Consider the following 13,847-nt stretch of genomic DNA (forward strand, 5'->3'; position numbering starts at 1 on the left):
AGGGGCCATTATCTGAGTCCCGACCTTGCTTCCAGTTACTTGTGCCGGTCTACAAGGATTTATATATTCTATACAAACTCTCTTGTTCTTTTCCGACCCCGACGGTATTAGGTTTACAAGGGCCAGGGAGTTGTTCAGTTTCACGCCCTTCGTAGTCCTTTTGCCGATGCCTTCATTTTCGAAGTGGCGAATCTCTTCCCTTTCCTTTTCGATTAGTGTCCAATTGCACTTCCTCTTAAAGGAGTAATCACCATCACCATCCAATTGCCAGAAAACAAGAATTGCTCAGGGTGATCACGTTTTCCCTTACTGTGGAAGCGAGCATATTACGTGACAAAACTCAAGATTACTAAGTCTGTATCAGTAGTTGTAGATCCTTTGTAAAATTCGTACGAGAGCACTGCAGCCCTCTAGAACCATGTTCGTTATAAGTTTGTGTGACCGTCTCACACTTCGTGTACATCTCTAATAGGGCCAGAAACAGGTCCAGTTCAAATTATGTTTGTTACATCAGCAGCTCAACGAATTTTCTCGGAAGTCGGTGTTTAACTTCAGCGATAGCCACCCCGTGCACTAGGCTATGGGTTATTTTTAGCGTGCTGCTACACTAACAAACAGCTCAGTATGTTGAATTCTCTAAAGTAACAGGTGGTTTGGAGATGTAGAGTTGCAGTCCAAACTCCCGATGTGCCGGCTACTTCCCTGCTTCACTTGTACAGCGGGACGGTCTACTCCTACTAAAGGAGAATGATGCAGATTCACATCAAAGCAAACAAGTTTTTCTACGACTAACTAGATGCGGTTTAAAGCATTCTGCACGAAGGAGGGGGTAATTTATTGAGGTTATGACTTCACTCGCAGTAGAGTGTTAGTAAATGTTCTGGTTATATGTTCATTGATTGGCTGTGACGTCGGAAGAGACATAAACTCTATTTGACGAGGTAGGGAGAGGGTGAAACCCGGTGTTGGCCTTTTCCTGTTGGATAACACCACGGTTCAAGTCTTCAAGTCCACATTCGACAGAAGAATAACCATCAACAGTGTCATATGCCTTCACACCATAAGAGCAATGTGGAGCGGTTTGGATTTGAATACAGGTTTCTGGTACGCAGTCTATTGATTGGGAATTGTACACCACTACCTGTATTCTCCTGCCAGTCAACACGATTCGAGCCGGCTAACCACGGTATCAGGTATCAGAGCTTGGAGACTTCACGCATTAACGATGATCGCCACCAGGGGCACTGGTTGCATGTTGATATTTACTGAATGCAGCAGGGGAGGAAATGTTGTTAATATATGAAAAAATCCAGGAAATTAAGTTCATTTTATGAACTTCATTTGTAACATAATGTCACTCCCGTCGTTGTTTCGGGTGTTCAAGAAAGCGTTATGTGGTGCATAGTGCTTTATCTAGGACAAGAAGTTGGTGATTTTAATTATATTTTGTTAGAGTCTTCTTTCTTTTTTATAAATCCGTTGGTTGGTTTTCCCTCGGACTGAGCGAGAGATCCCACCTCTACTGGCACAAGAACGGTGTTCTGGAGCATGAGACAGCTATTCGGGGATACAATCGAGGAGGACTAGTACCTTACCCCGGAGGCCTCACCTGTTATGCCGAATAGGGGCCTTGTGTGGAGATGGTGAAGATTGGAACTGATAGAGAAAGAAGAGGGAAGGAAGCGGGAAGAGGGGAAATTAGGTACCATCCTGGCATTTGTCTGGAGGAGAAGTGGGAAACCAGGGAAAAATACTACAAGGATGGCTGAGGTGGGAATCGAACCCCTTCTACCCAGTTGACATCCCGAGGCTGAATGGACCCCATTCCAGCCCTCGTACCACTTTTCAAATTTCGTGGTAGAGCCGGGAATCGAACCCGCGCCTCAAGGGGTGGCAGCTAATCACACTAATCACTACGCCACAGAGGAGGACTATTTTATAATAATAATAATAATAATAATAATAATAATAATAATAATAATAATAATAATAATAATAATAATAATAATAATAATAATACACGGCGAATTGGCCGTGTGGTTTGGGACGCGCGGCTGTGAGCTTGCATCCGGGAGATAGTGGGTTCGAACCCCACTGTAAGCAACCCTGAAGATGGTTTTCCGTAGTTTCCCATTTTCAAACCGGGCGAATGCTGGGACTTACATTAATGAAGGAGACTTCATGCTCCGAAAATATCATGCAACATTACTGCGGTTCGCGCAATATTGGGACGGTGTTGCAGCACAGCTCATTGCTATTTTTTGGACTGCTGCGAGACTGAAACTCTTGTAGACGTGCTGGGAAGATGAATTTTATTGCTGCTGACTGCAGGACATCACAACGCGAGAAGTGCATTAGGGTCATCCTCGAGAGCGTTAGGATGGGAAACCCATGAAGAGTCTTCTAACGGATCTTTTAGAAGAGCTGATTTTGTCGCAGTAAACCGGCGTACCGGAAAAACCAGTTCTATTGGATCCAACAACTCGCTTTGAAAGGAATCAACATCAGGCATCTGAAGTCGACCAAGAAAAGAGGTCCATCTTCGAGCCCAGTCTAATCACTTCCGTGTTCCATTGAAAACCACGTGGTTATCAATCCCATTGATCGGAAGGAAAATGAATGTGGAAATATGAAGAGAATCAAGAAGGAACGATTAGAGAATTAGAGAAAACAGTATCATACGAAATGAAGGGGAAACGATTTCGTACGTCCTAAGAAAGAAACCTGAAAATGGTGACGGACCCCTGACACTGCACTGACTGCCTCGTAAGTGATATAAACAGTGCCCTCTTATCTTTTTTCAGCTACAGTACTGGTTGACGACAGGAAGAACAGCCAGGCGTAAAACAGGGTCGATACCACTTGTGTGACAGAACGCGCCTGTGACTTCATCGGAGTGTGGGGAAAGTGGAAGTAGACGAAGAAGAAGAAGGCATCACATGCCAATCGATGTGTTAATTATTAAAATGCATGCCGTGTGTGGTTCATGCATGAGTCGGTTTAATTTGGTTTCATCGTCTAGGCATTTCCTATGTACTGTACCACTGGACACAGCTTTATGGAGTGTTGTCTACCTTGAGGAGCTGTGTTGGTCTCAACGTCTTCGTCTTTCCTACAGAACTGTACCGCTGAACATAAGTGTACGGAGTATTGCCTACCTCCAGGGCTGAGTTGGTCTGTATTTCAACGTCTTGGTCTTTTCAACGGTATTGTACCGCTGAACATAACTGTATGGAGTGTTGCCTTCTTTCAGGGGCTGTCTTGGTCTATTTTGTTGAGAGACCTCGTGTTTATAGAGAACTGTCTGTGGTATGGGCTAGAACATTGATCTGTCTCAATCACATCCTTGGCTTTGACAATATGAAAGTGACTGAGGTATGAGTGATTCTAGTAATACCATTCATTATGGTGTGAACAGGTCACTTATAAGGTCGGTTGGTGCATTCATGTCAGTGGGCTTGGCAGACTGATATGTAATAGCAACTTCGGTCTCGGTGAGGAAAGCAATGGGGAACTACCTCATTTCTCATTCTCCTAGTATCCCTCTTCAGTGATGCGTAGGCTATCTATGACAGTTTGATGGGGGAGTAGTTGAGGATCAAACCAGCCTTCAGGCTGAACACTCGACATACGTTATTATTATTATTATTATTATTATCACTATTATTATTACTATTATTATTATTATTGTCATTATTATTATTATTATTTCGTTTCACTCTCTTTCGGGAACGTTGAATCAATCATTTCTCTGTGTGTTTTCTTTCCTTAGAGCCCAGCATTTCTTCATTCTCTCGCATCTTCGTTTCGTCTCATCGTCTGAGACAATAGGTTTGGCTTTTAGTTTAGATTTGTCTTTGAACCTTATAATTTCGAATTTAGTTATTACTTTAGCTGTTCGATCTAATAGCGAATTTTCTGTCATTTTTAATTCTACTAGGTCTTTTTCAGTTTCTTTAAACCATCTGAGTTTTGTTTTGCGGTTATGGAAGAAGACAAAGATTTATTTCGTTTATCTATCAGAGTTCATTCTGAGAAGACCGTAAAAGTTTATCTTCTTTTTCGCATACTACCTGGGAGTTTTTCAATTTTATTGTAGAGCGTTTCATTCTTGATCTATATCACCTTATTATCCTGAAATTTTGGTCCTATGATCTGTCTTTAAATTTTAGTTTCTTTTAGCTCGAATTTACCTTCGGGCCCTTAAAATTCAATTTTAGTGTTTCTGCTACGTATAGTGCTTCTGGTTTAATCACTGTTTTATGATGTTTAATCTTGGACCCCCATGAAATGGATATCTTGTTTTATCTTTTGTTAGTTGGAAAGCCAGTTCAAGGTTATCTTTCATGGATTCCATTTCTTTGCATTCCACATCACTCCAACTAATCCGTTTTCCGATATATTTGAATTATTTTACTATTTCAATCTTTTGTTCTTGAACTTCGAGGTATTTGTGTGGGTGTTTGTTGTTCCTCATGATTTTGGTTTTTTCCGAATGAAATATGAAGACCTGTTTTACTGTATCTGCTTGTTTCTGCAGTTCAAGGATTTGGTTCCTTGGTTCTTCCATTGTTTCAGCTAACAAGGCCATATCATCTGCAGAAGCAATACAATTGATTTTGACGTTCTTTTCATTATTATTATTATTATTATTATTATTATTATTATTATTATTATTATTATTATTATTACCGTACACACAGGGGTTAGTGTCTGATAAGTGTGAATCCCTGGTCACATGAAATGCTTATCTCGAATCTAGAATTCGTGAAAGTTCGGGTTGAATTTCGAGGATTGTCCCCGATCTTGAAGTCATTTCCCTTTAAGAGGAATACCTTTAGCTAGCCTATGTGTCATATGCTCCAGGCGAGATGTGCTGCTAAGCAACCCTCCCTATAGCGCCGAGCTGTCGGAAATGACTGTGTTTTGAACTCCGGTCTCCATCATATCTCACTTAATGGACTGGTTTTTATAAAGCTTCACGTCGCCATTTCTGACACGATGTTATTGTAAAGCATTGAAGAAATGACACCACCCACGCGAATAATTACACCCACTCTCCCGAGTTGTTGGTAAGCCTGTCTGCGAGGGGCGGAGGGTGTCGCAGCTATATAAGCCGCGAGCAGCCGGCCTGCGCGGCCAAAGCCTCCTGGACCCAGCGTGCTATAAGCTCCGCTCTTCTCTCGGCAAACAGGTGAGTTGTTTCTGCTATCACTTCCAGCGTGGGATTGATACTTTATCTCTTGTTATACACGTTGTTTGTTTACATATGGTAGGGTACACAACAAGGAACTATAAGTAAAGACACGAAATGAAATAAACTTTTCTTGATGTAAAGTATTTAAACAATCGTAAGTTGTGATACCTCTTCTGCTATTATACCAGATATAATGAAATGTCGTATGGCTTTTAGTGCCGGGATATCCCAGAACGGGTTCGCCTAGCCAGGTGCCGGTCTTTCTATTTGACTCCCGTAAGCGACCTGCGCGTCATGATGAGGATGAAATGATGATGAAGACAACACATACACTCAGCCCCCGTGCCATTGGAATTAACCAATTAAGGTTAAAATCCCCGACCCGGCCGGGAATCGAACCCGGGACCCTCCGAACCGAAGGCCAGTACGCTGACATTATACCAGATAAGCTACTGCTTTAAATATGACAGTTTTAGTGGGTGAGATAAAGTTCCTTGAAGAAACACAATAATAGTAATAATAATAATAATAATAATAATAATAATAATAATAATAATAATAATAATAATAATAATAATAATAATAATAATAATAATAATAATATCTTCTTCTGGGTCATTTGTTTCTTCCTTGCCCAATAGTTCTTAATTTTCATTGTTCCTCTTAATTTCTGTTCCTCGGACCAATTACGTCGTGTTGGTTTCTTCTCTTTTTCCTTATTACATTTCTATCCTGCAGATTTGGTGGTCCTCATTCAGTGAGGTCTTTCTCTATTTGCTTGTACCATTTTGATGTCGAACGTTTGATTTGCAAAAATGTGCGTAGTAGATAAATTAGTCTGCTTGTTATTCATTCTCCCCAAATGGCTTACAATCTGAACTCGCCGCAGTCTCACTGTGTTACTAAGTTTAAATATATTTCCGAATGTGTTCCCTTTTTAATTATTGTCCCTAAGATTCTTCTCATGATTTTACTTTCTTTAATCTCTAATATCGTTCCTTTAAATTTTTATGATGTATTCTGAGCGTTTCTGAACCATAGTGACGAAATTTACTGTTCCAGGATAAGCTATCTTTGTTATAAACATTCTTTGTGTGTTGAAGAACAATTACCATTTTCTCAATTCTTGAAGCCACTGAATTATTTTAATTGCTATTTTCGATAATAATAATAATAATAATAATAATAATAATAATAATAATAATAATAATAATAATAATAATAATAATAATAATAATACATTTTTGTTTGTCCATGTTATCTGGAATTTAGTAGCTAAGGAATTAAAAAACAAATTCACATTTGTTGGTGCAGTGATATACAATTGTAAAGGTCTAAGAGAGGAAGATGACTTGTTGTAAAACCATCAACTTGCTGAATTTACAGGTTGCCACTGTGCGCAAAGTCAACTAATACATTATAGAATATAGGCTTACATCCCTGTAAGTTTATATTTTGTGTAAATACATTGTATAGTGTTAGGTATAACTAACTATAGATGTAGGATTTTACTATTCTTAATTAACTATGGATTACGTTAACCACAATGAGTTATGTGTTCAATATGGTGAGTGTGCAACTTTTTTTAAGTGTCCAAATGATGAAAGCGAATTAGCAATTTAATATGTAAACAAACACTTTACAAGCTTGTCTTAGAAAGAGAAAGGTTTAAACTTCCAAAACTTATTAATATATTTGTTGAAGGTTATCATTAGTCTCTGGATCTATATAAATTTCTACTTCTCCTGTTGGATGTAGACTAAAAAATTTCTTGCTATTGATTGCGATGGATGATTTCTATGGCTGAAGTGCAAAGTTGCTGCTATGATCCACAGATTCGAGATGTTGACAATATTCTGGCTAAAACAAAAAAATCAACCCTTAAATACGAAATTGATTATTTCTTTTAAATATGATGGTTTATCATTCCGAAAATAATAGATGTTAGCAAAAAATATGTAATTTATTTCGTCAAAATTAATATATTTTTATTTACTTCTATCAATTAAAATGTTAAGAGTTTTGAATGTTTTACTCATCGGTGTGTGGAAAGTTGTGTAGCTACTGTCATACTTCAGTCGTAGGGATGTCCCGGCTCACGAATTCTCTAAGGTAAACAACATTTTATTTGTTTTACCTTAATTGTTTAAGGTTTACACTTCACTCCAGCTGATTAGCAAGAAAAGTCAAAAATAAAAATATTGCTCATTTTTAATACACTGCAAGTACTAGAATTGCTATCGCTCATACGTCAGTCACTTTCATATTGCCAAAGCCAAGGATGAGACTGAGACAGATTAATGTTCTAGCCAATAACAGAGACATAGTTTTCTGTAAACACAAGGTCTCTCGAGAAAATAGACCAACACAGCCCCTGAAAGTAGGCAACGCTGGATACAGTCGTATTCAGCGGTACGGTACCGTTGGAAAAACCAAGACGTTGAAATACAGATCAACACAGCCCCTGGAGGGAGGCAACACTCCGTATAGTGGTGTTCAGCGGTACAGTACTATAGGAAAGACCAAGACGTTGAAATGCAGACCAACACAGCCTCTGAAGGTAGGAACACTCCATACAGCTGTGTCCAGTGGTACAGTACATAGGAAGTACCAAGACGATGAAACCAAAGAAAACGGACTCATACATGACACTTTTAAAATCATAAAGCACATATGACAAGCAAGTATATTCTCCTTTGAACATATGCTGTTCATTTATGGGTTAAGATTTAGTAGTCGATTCTGCAAGACTGCATTCGAGTTTATTTGTAAAATGTGACACATTTAGTAAAAGATAGTCTCTATAAATGTTCTGCCCTTGTGCAGATGTAAGGTTATAGTACAGTGTGTCAGTTTAGTGACAGAGTTCAGGCTGTTCTGTGCGTATGCAGCTTGTGCCACGTTGCAAATGTTTGCTTTTCTTGCTAGTTGCTTTACGTCGCACTGACACAGATATGTCTTATGGCGACGACGGGACATGAAAGGCCTAGGAATGGGAAGGAATCGGCCGTGGCCTTAATTAAGGTACAGCCCCAGCATTTGCCTGGTGTGAAAATGGGAAACCACGGGAAACCATTTTCAGGGCTGCCGACAGTGGGGTTCGAACCCACTATCTCCCGAATGCGAGCTCACAGCTGCGCGCTCCTCGCCTGGTGTAAATGTTTGTTGAGAAAGGAGTGTATAGTGTTTCTTCAAAGAAAAGGTAACTATTGATTGTGCACATTGGGTCATGTGACCGATACATACCCGGATATTTTGATTATACCGACTGGAACACCAGGTAACTAATGTTAATGTAACATTATGTCATTGTTAGTTGCGAATTTAAAACCAGAAAAGAAGTTTCATATTAGCCTCTGATATAAGGGCGATATTTCTAGGTTGACCTAGTTTCCGTGGCATATAGAAAGAGATTGACCACAACAAATTTGAATTTTTGTTTTTTTACAAGAAATGTTTAATATCTTCTTGTGTAATTCGTGCCAGGTTAACCAGGTTAAGGTTTATTTCATTGTGTCCGCTTTTCTTTTACTTCAGTTTTCATAGAATACGACTATTTGTTTTATGAGTTTTCTGATATGCTGCCAAAAGTTTAGAGCGCATTTTATAATGTCACTGTATTGCTTGATTTTCTGTCCTTTCTGAGTTTGTATATTCGCTAGTGAGTTTTGAGCCCGGAAGTTAGCTTTCGATTTTGCGATTCTTTCTGCTCAGTGTTTCCGATGTCCACTCACATATTAATAATGAAATGAGATTCAGATTTAATGGTCGTATTGTTACGTCTAATTTTTAGCTTTGTGTGTTTAGATATGTATTTTCATTGATGATATTTTCGCTCATTCATTTCTATAACTTTCGCATCTAATTTCGTTGGCGTTTGTTTCTAATCCGTTTACTTGATATTTTCAGCATGTTTTCAAATTACGGACCTCCTTTGATTTTTCTGCTTTTTTGTTGCAGGAATTTTCGTGTTTGTTTTCTGTGTTTCCGAGTAATGTGTAAAGACCAACTTTTTCTGCTGTTTCCTTCAAGATCTAATTTTGGGCTGTTGGGATATCACGAGTTAAGGCTGCTAGTTCGTCAGCAAACGATAGGCAAGATATCACTAATTCTCCTCTGTCTAATGAAATTGGTTGATTGATTTTGAGGATTATTTTTCGTTTGAACCATTAATGTACTACTTCTTCTAGGGCACAGTAGAACAGTAATGGAGATAATTTATTATCATGCCTTCATTTTGAAGGATTATGAGAATTTCCCTTTGAATGTAAATTTGGACTTTGATTCTTCTTATTCATTTCCAATTAACAAAACCTTTTTGCATCTTAGGGCTGTTTGTGTGTTCTTGACAACTTAATCGTCCTTGCCTTTGCCTCTTTGTACTTTGATTTGGTTGTTGTTTAGCTTCTTCTTATCTCTTTCCATTCAATCTTTTTAAAATTGGATTTGTGGACTTTCTTATATGACCTTTCCTTGGAAAGCTTGTGTGTTTTGTCTTAGTGTTTCACAAAGTTTCAAGACCTTGTATGACCTGTTTGCAACAAAGCGATGTTTTATTGCATTAACTGTCTCTGTCGATTACCCTGCTAGTCGCGATTATTCCAACCTTCTAGGTTCTCGTAAAATTGAGGCGTCTTTTGATAATGGCGTCCCTTACATTTACACTTCCTCGTTGAGCCTGTGTTGTATCATTATTATTATTATTATTATTATTATTATTATTATTATTATTATTATTATTAATCGATACGGCCACCTGTGGGCCACGTTTACACAATCTTCCTTCTGTCACGCAGACTGATACCCTTCTCTTTACACTCTCGCCAAAGATTCTTGAGTCTTTGACTTCTTCTTGCTCGTTCTTCCACCGAGATGTTCCGTGGCTTCGCATGTTGCTCTTCAGACGCATCCCTCAATCCCGCAACCTTCTTCCTAAATGATGTCCTTTCTTTTATATCCTCCTCCTTGATACCTATTTCTGCCAAGTCATTGTGCACGTGTGTAAGCCATCCCGGTTGTTTTTTCCACCTTTCCTGCAGAAGAAGTATCCTGTTGGTCAATCTCTCAGGGTTCATTCTTTTGATATGTCCATAAAACGTCAGTCTCCTTTTTCTCATCACAGTCGTGATTCTTTCTACTGTCTTGTAGAGCTCCAAATTCGATCTTAAGCGGAATGTGTTTGGGTCACTCGTCGACTTTCTAGGGCCTAAGATTTTTCGCAAGAATCTTCTTTCTCTTTTTTCAAGGACTGGGTCAGCCATCCTCGTCAAGTAAGGCCATTTGGACCTACGCAAAGTTCTTAGAGATTTTATTTGCCTTCGTTCGTGCTCATAGAATTGGACTATTCTATTGGTGATCATTCTTTTGATGTGTTCGTAAAATTTTATTCCACATTCGCTAATGTCGCTGTGAATGCTTGTGTGTTGTTTGTTTCTGAGACTTTATTATTCGCCTGTGAGTTCTGAGCCAAGAATTTTCCCTGTGAATTTGTGTTCTGTTTCCGACGTCTACTTTCTTCTCGAATGTAATGCTTGCGAACCATAGAGGTATTCTGCTTTAATGACCGTACTCTAACGTCTTAGTTTAGTTTGTCTGAAAACAAGTTTTTTGTTGTCGCTATTTTTGGTGAGTCGATATTCTGTTTACCTTCTTTAGCATCTAATTTCGTAGGTTTTCGACTCCATTTTGTATATCTGAATTGTTTCACGGAGAAATATATAAATTATGGGTCTCGTTTGTTTCTGACGAATTTTATATGCATTTTGCGTTTGATTATTGCAAGTATTTTTCTTTTTTTACAGGTTATAGGCGGAGATCCTCTTTCTACACTGTTTCATATAGACGTTTGTATTGTTTTGTACTGTTGGAATTTTGCGAGTTAATATTATTAGATTATCGGAAAATGTTAGGAAAGGTATTTATAATTTTCCTCTTCCTATTGAGATGATTAATTGATTTTTAGGATTTATTTTCGTTTGCGCAATTTTTTCGAGGGTACTGATGAAGAGTGCTTGAGACAGACTGTCACCTTGTCGTGCCCCTATTTTGAAGTTTTATAAATATTTCGCGCATGAATTAAATTTACGTAATGATGATGATGCTTGCTGTTTAAAATGACCTAAGATGTCGGTCATCGGCCGCTAATGGTACGAAATACAATGAAATGAAATATCACATTAAAATTTAAGGGGAGCCAGGACTGAAGTTTTGAACTTTTACAATTTACCACTTATCAAAAAGAAATTTAAAACTCAAGCACAAATTAATAAGATATAGACCCACATAAAATGTGGAGTTAATTAGCGAATTGATTGAAGAGTTATTGACAAAAAAGGTTTTTATTTCTACATGTTGCATAGAAAATGCCCCTTGGAGAACATATTTTATTTATTTAGGCTATAATTTCGGAGGCATGTTAAAAGTACTCATATATTTAAGAAATGTTTTTTTCAATCAAGCATAATTTATTGGGGATATAATTTTGTCAAGTTTTCCTTATTAGGCTAATTCAGTAGTTTCGTGCTATTTCAGGAGTAAAAATATGAAGTTAGTATTCAACTAATAATAAAATTTGGAACAGCTTTTAATGCCTATACATATTGAAATTTTTCTGAAAATGTCAGGTAAATCCGATGAGAACTCTTTTTCAAAGAACGTTTTGTGCGTGGCAAAGATCTGAAAGGTAGTTAAGAGCAAGCATACTTACTTTAAAACTTATCTGGACTGTAAATTACACCCTCAGATGTCTTTATCCTCTTAGGCACCGCGGTATTATTGAAATGGTAGTCCGCAAGAACTTTGAAGGTAATGTTGTCTGACAGCGTGAGAGAAATGGGCGTGGGCTACACTTTGAATGCGGCATTTTGAGCTTTAAACATTGTGTTAGGGGAAAACTGATTTGAAACAGGAAACTTTGGGGGGATATTTAAGGTTAAATTTGAAACTTTTTTGTGAAAAATAGCAAAGTTTAAGTCGTATTACACAATGACTAGGATTTAAAATGTGAGGATAAAAATATATTATGAATTGAAAATTAGCAAAGTATATTAAAATGTAATACTTTTCTTCTTTCCGTTGAGGCCTACTAAGAACCACGTGCCAATTTCAGTTCAGTTCTTCATACTTTGTTGTTTTCTCTTCCGTTCCTTGCAATATTCTTTCATCCTTTCACTATGCTGTTTTTACTGTCCTCGGATCACTTCGCACCAGGTTTCTTGTTCAGGCTTCCTTGGAATCCTTCCATACTTACTACCCTATTTCTAAAAATTTCTCTGTCCATAGTTTCTTCTTCTCTTACATTATTTCTTTCTAAACCTTTGTTTACTTCTTGAATCCAGTTATTTGTTGTCTTTTCGTCCGAAAGGTACTCGAAAATCCTTTCTGTTAATCTGGAATCATCCATTCTGTAAATATGTCCAAAGAATTGCAATCTCCTTTTTCTTGTCGTTTCTGTTATACTGTATTCTCCATGTTCCTGTATATTTCATCATTAGACCTTAATTTTCATACTTTTGTTGTTTTCATAGAGCCTAAGATTTTCCTCATGATTATCCTTTCGAGTATCTCAAGTTTATCTAATCGATAGTTTAGTATCAGGCATTCTGGTTTCACCACTGTAGTGTAGTGCCTTACTTTAAGACGTTTAGGTGGACACTTTTTGTTATAAAATTTCCTTCGGACTACCATTTCATTGATATCGCTAGAATAAATCTACCTTGCGTAAAGGAAGACAGACATCTGAGGGAGAAATTTACAGTCCAGGGCAGTTTTAAAGCAGGCATGCATCTTAAAACTCAATACCTTTCTTCTCCCTTAAAATATTTTCAGCTGTTTGCTACACATAAAATGCTCCTTGCCACAGATTTCTTATCGGAGAATCAGAGAATTAATATGTACAGGTGCGTTTTATTATCAGTTCAATATTACCTTCTTATTTTCACTCCTGAAATAACACGAAACTAGATTTTTCTTATTGAATGAATAATGAAAAATTAAAAAGAAATATCTCCGATAGTTTATACCTTAAAACAAAACACGGCGTTGTTCTTAAAAACAGGCTGACCCAAAAGTCAGCTAACATTTGACACGGAATATTGCAGGTAGACAGATAATAATTGACACATATGACTGGCGTGACATGGGGTTTTATTGACACGAAAATAAAGTAAATAAATCTTCACTAACAGTTCCTTTCCTGGTGACGTCAACATGCCGCGATTGCAGGCGCATCTCACGACAGCTTCTTTTATACCGTACACGGGTCTCATCAGGCATCGCTGGCGTCATCTGTTGGCCTCTTTGTGCTCTCGTTGTTGGTGTCAATAAAACCCCATGTCATGTCAAGCATGTGTGGCCATTTGTACTTGACGTGTTGCTGTTCAGCGCAAAATTTTGGTCATTTTGTGCACTGAATTTTGTTGTCAATAAAGCCCCATGACGATTATTACCTCTCTACCTCCAATATTCCGTGAAGTATTGCCTCGTCAAATGTTAACGGACTTTTGGGACACCCTATATATGAGTGTTTTTGACAAGTCTGCAAAATTATAGACCCAATTATAACCAAAAAATGATGAAAACTGTGCCGGAAGTATAATTTTCCATGCAACATATAAAAATAAAAATAATTTATCAATAACTCTGGAACAAA

The 13,847-nt window shown here is 37.8% G+C and overlaps 1 protein-coding gene across 2 annotated transcripts in view; it reads left to right on the forward strand.

Annotated features, from left to right (window-relative positions):
* The first annotated feature begins 5,157 nt into the window (after positions 1–5,157).
* The window catches only part of meng (meng-po), a 43,350-nt gene continuing 34,660 nt past the window's right edge, over positions 5,158–13,847 (forward strand). For both annotated transcript variants that reach the window (XR_010859929.2, XM_067146308.2), the window contains exon 1: positions 5,158–5,194. The gene's annotated coding sequence lies outside the window, so the exon portion shown is untranslated. The remainder of the gene's footprint in view (positions 5,195–13,847) is intronic.

Source organism: Anabrus simplex, chromosome 1 (genome assembly GCF_040414725.1).
Source record: "Anabrus simplex isolate iqAnaSimp1 chromosome 1, ASM4041472v1, whole genome shotgun sequence".
Lineage (NCBI taxonomy): Eukaryota > Metazoa > Arthropoda > Insecta > Orthoptera > Tettigoniidae > Anabrus > Anabrus simplex.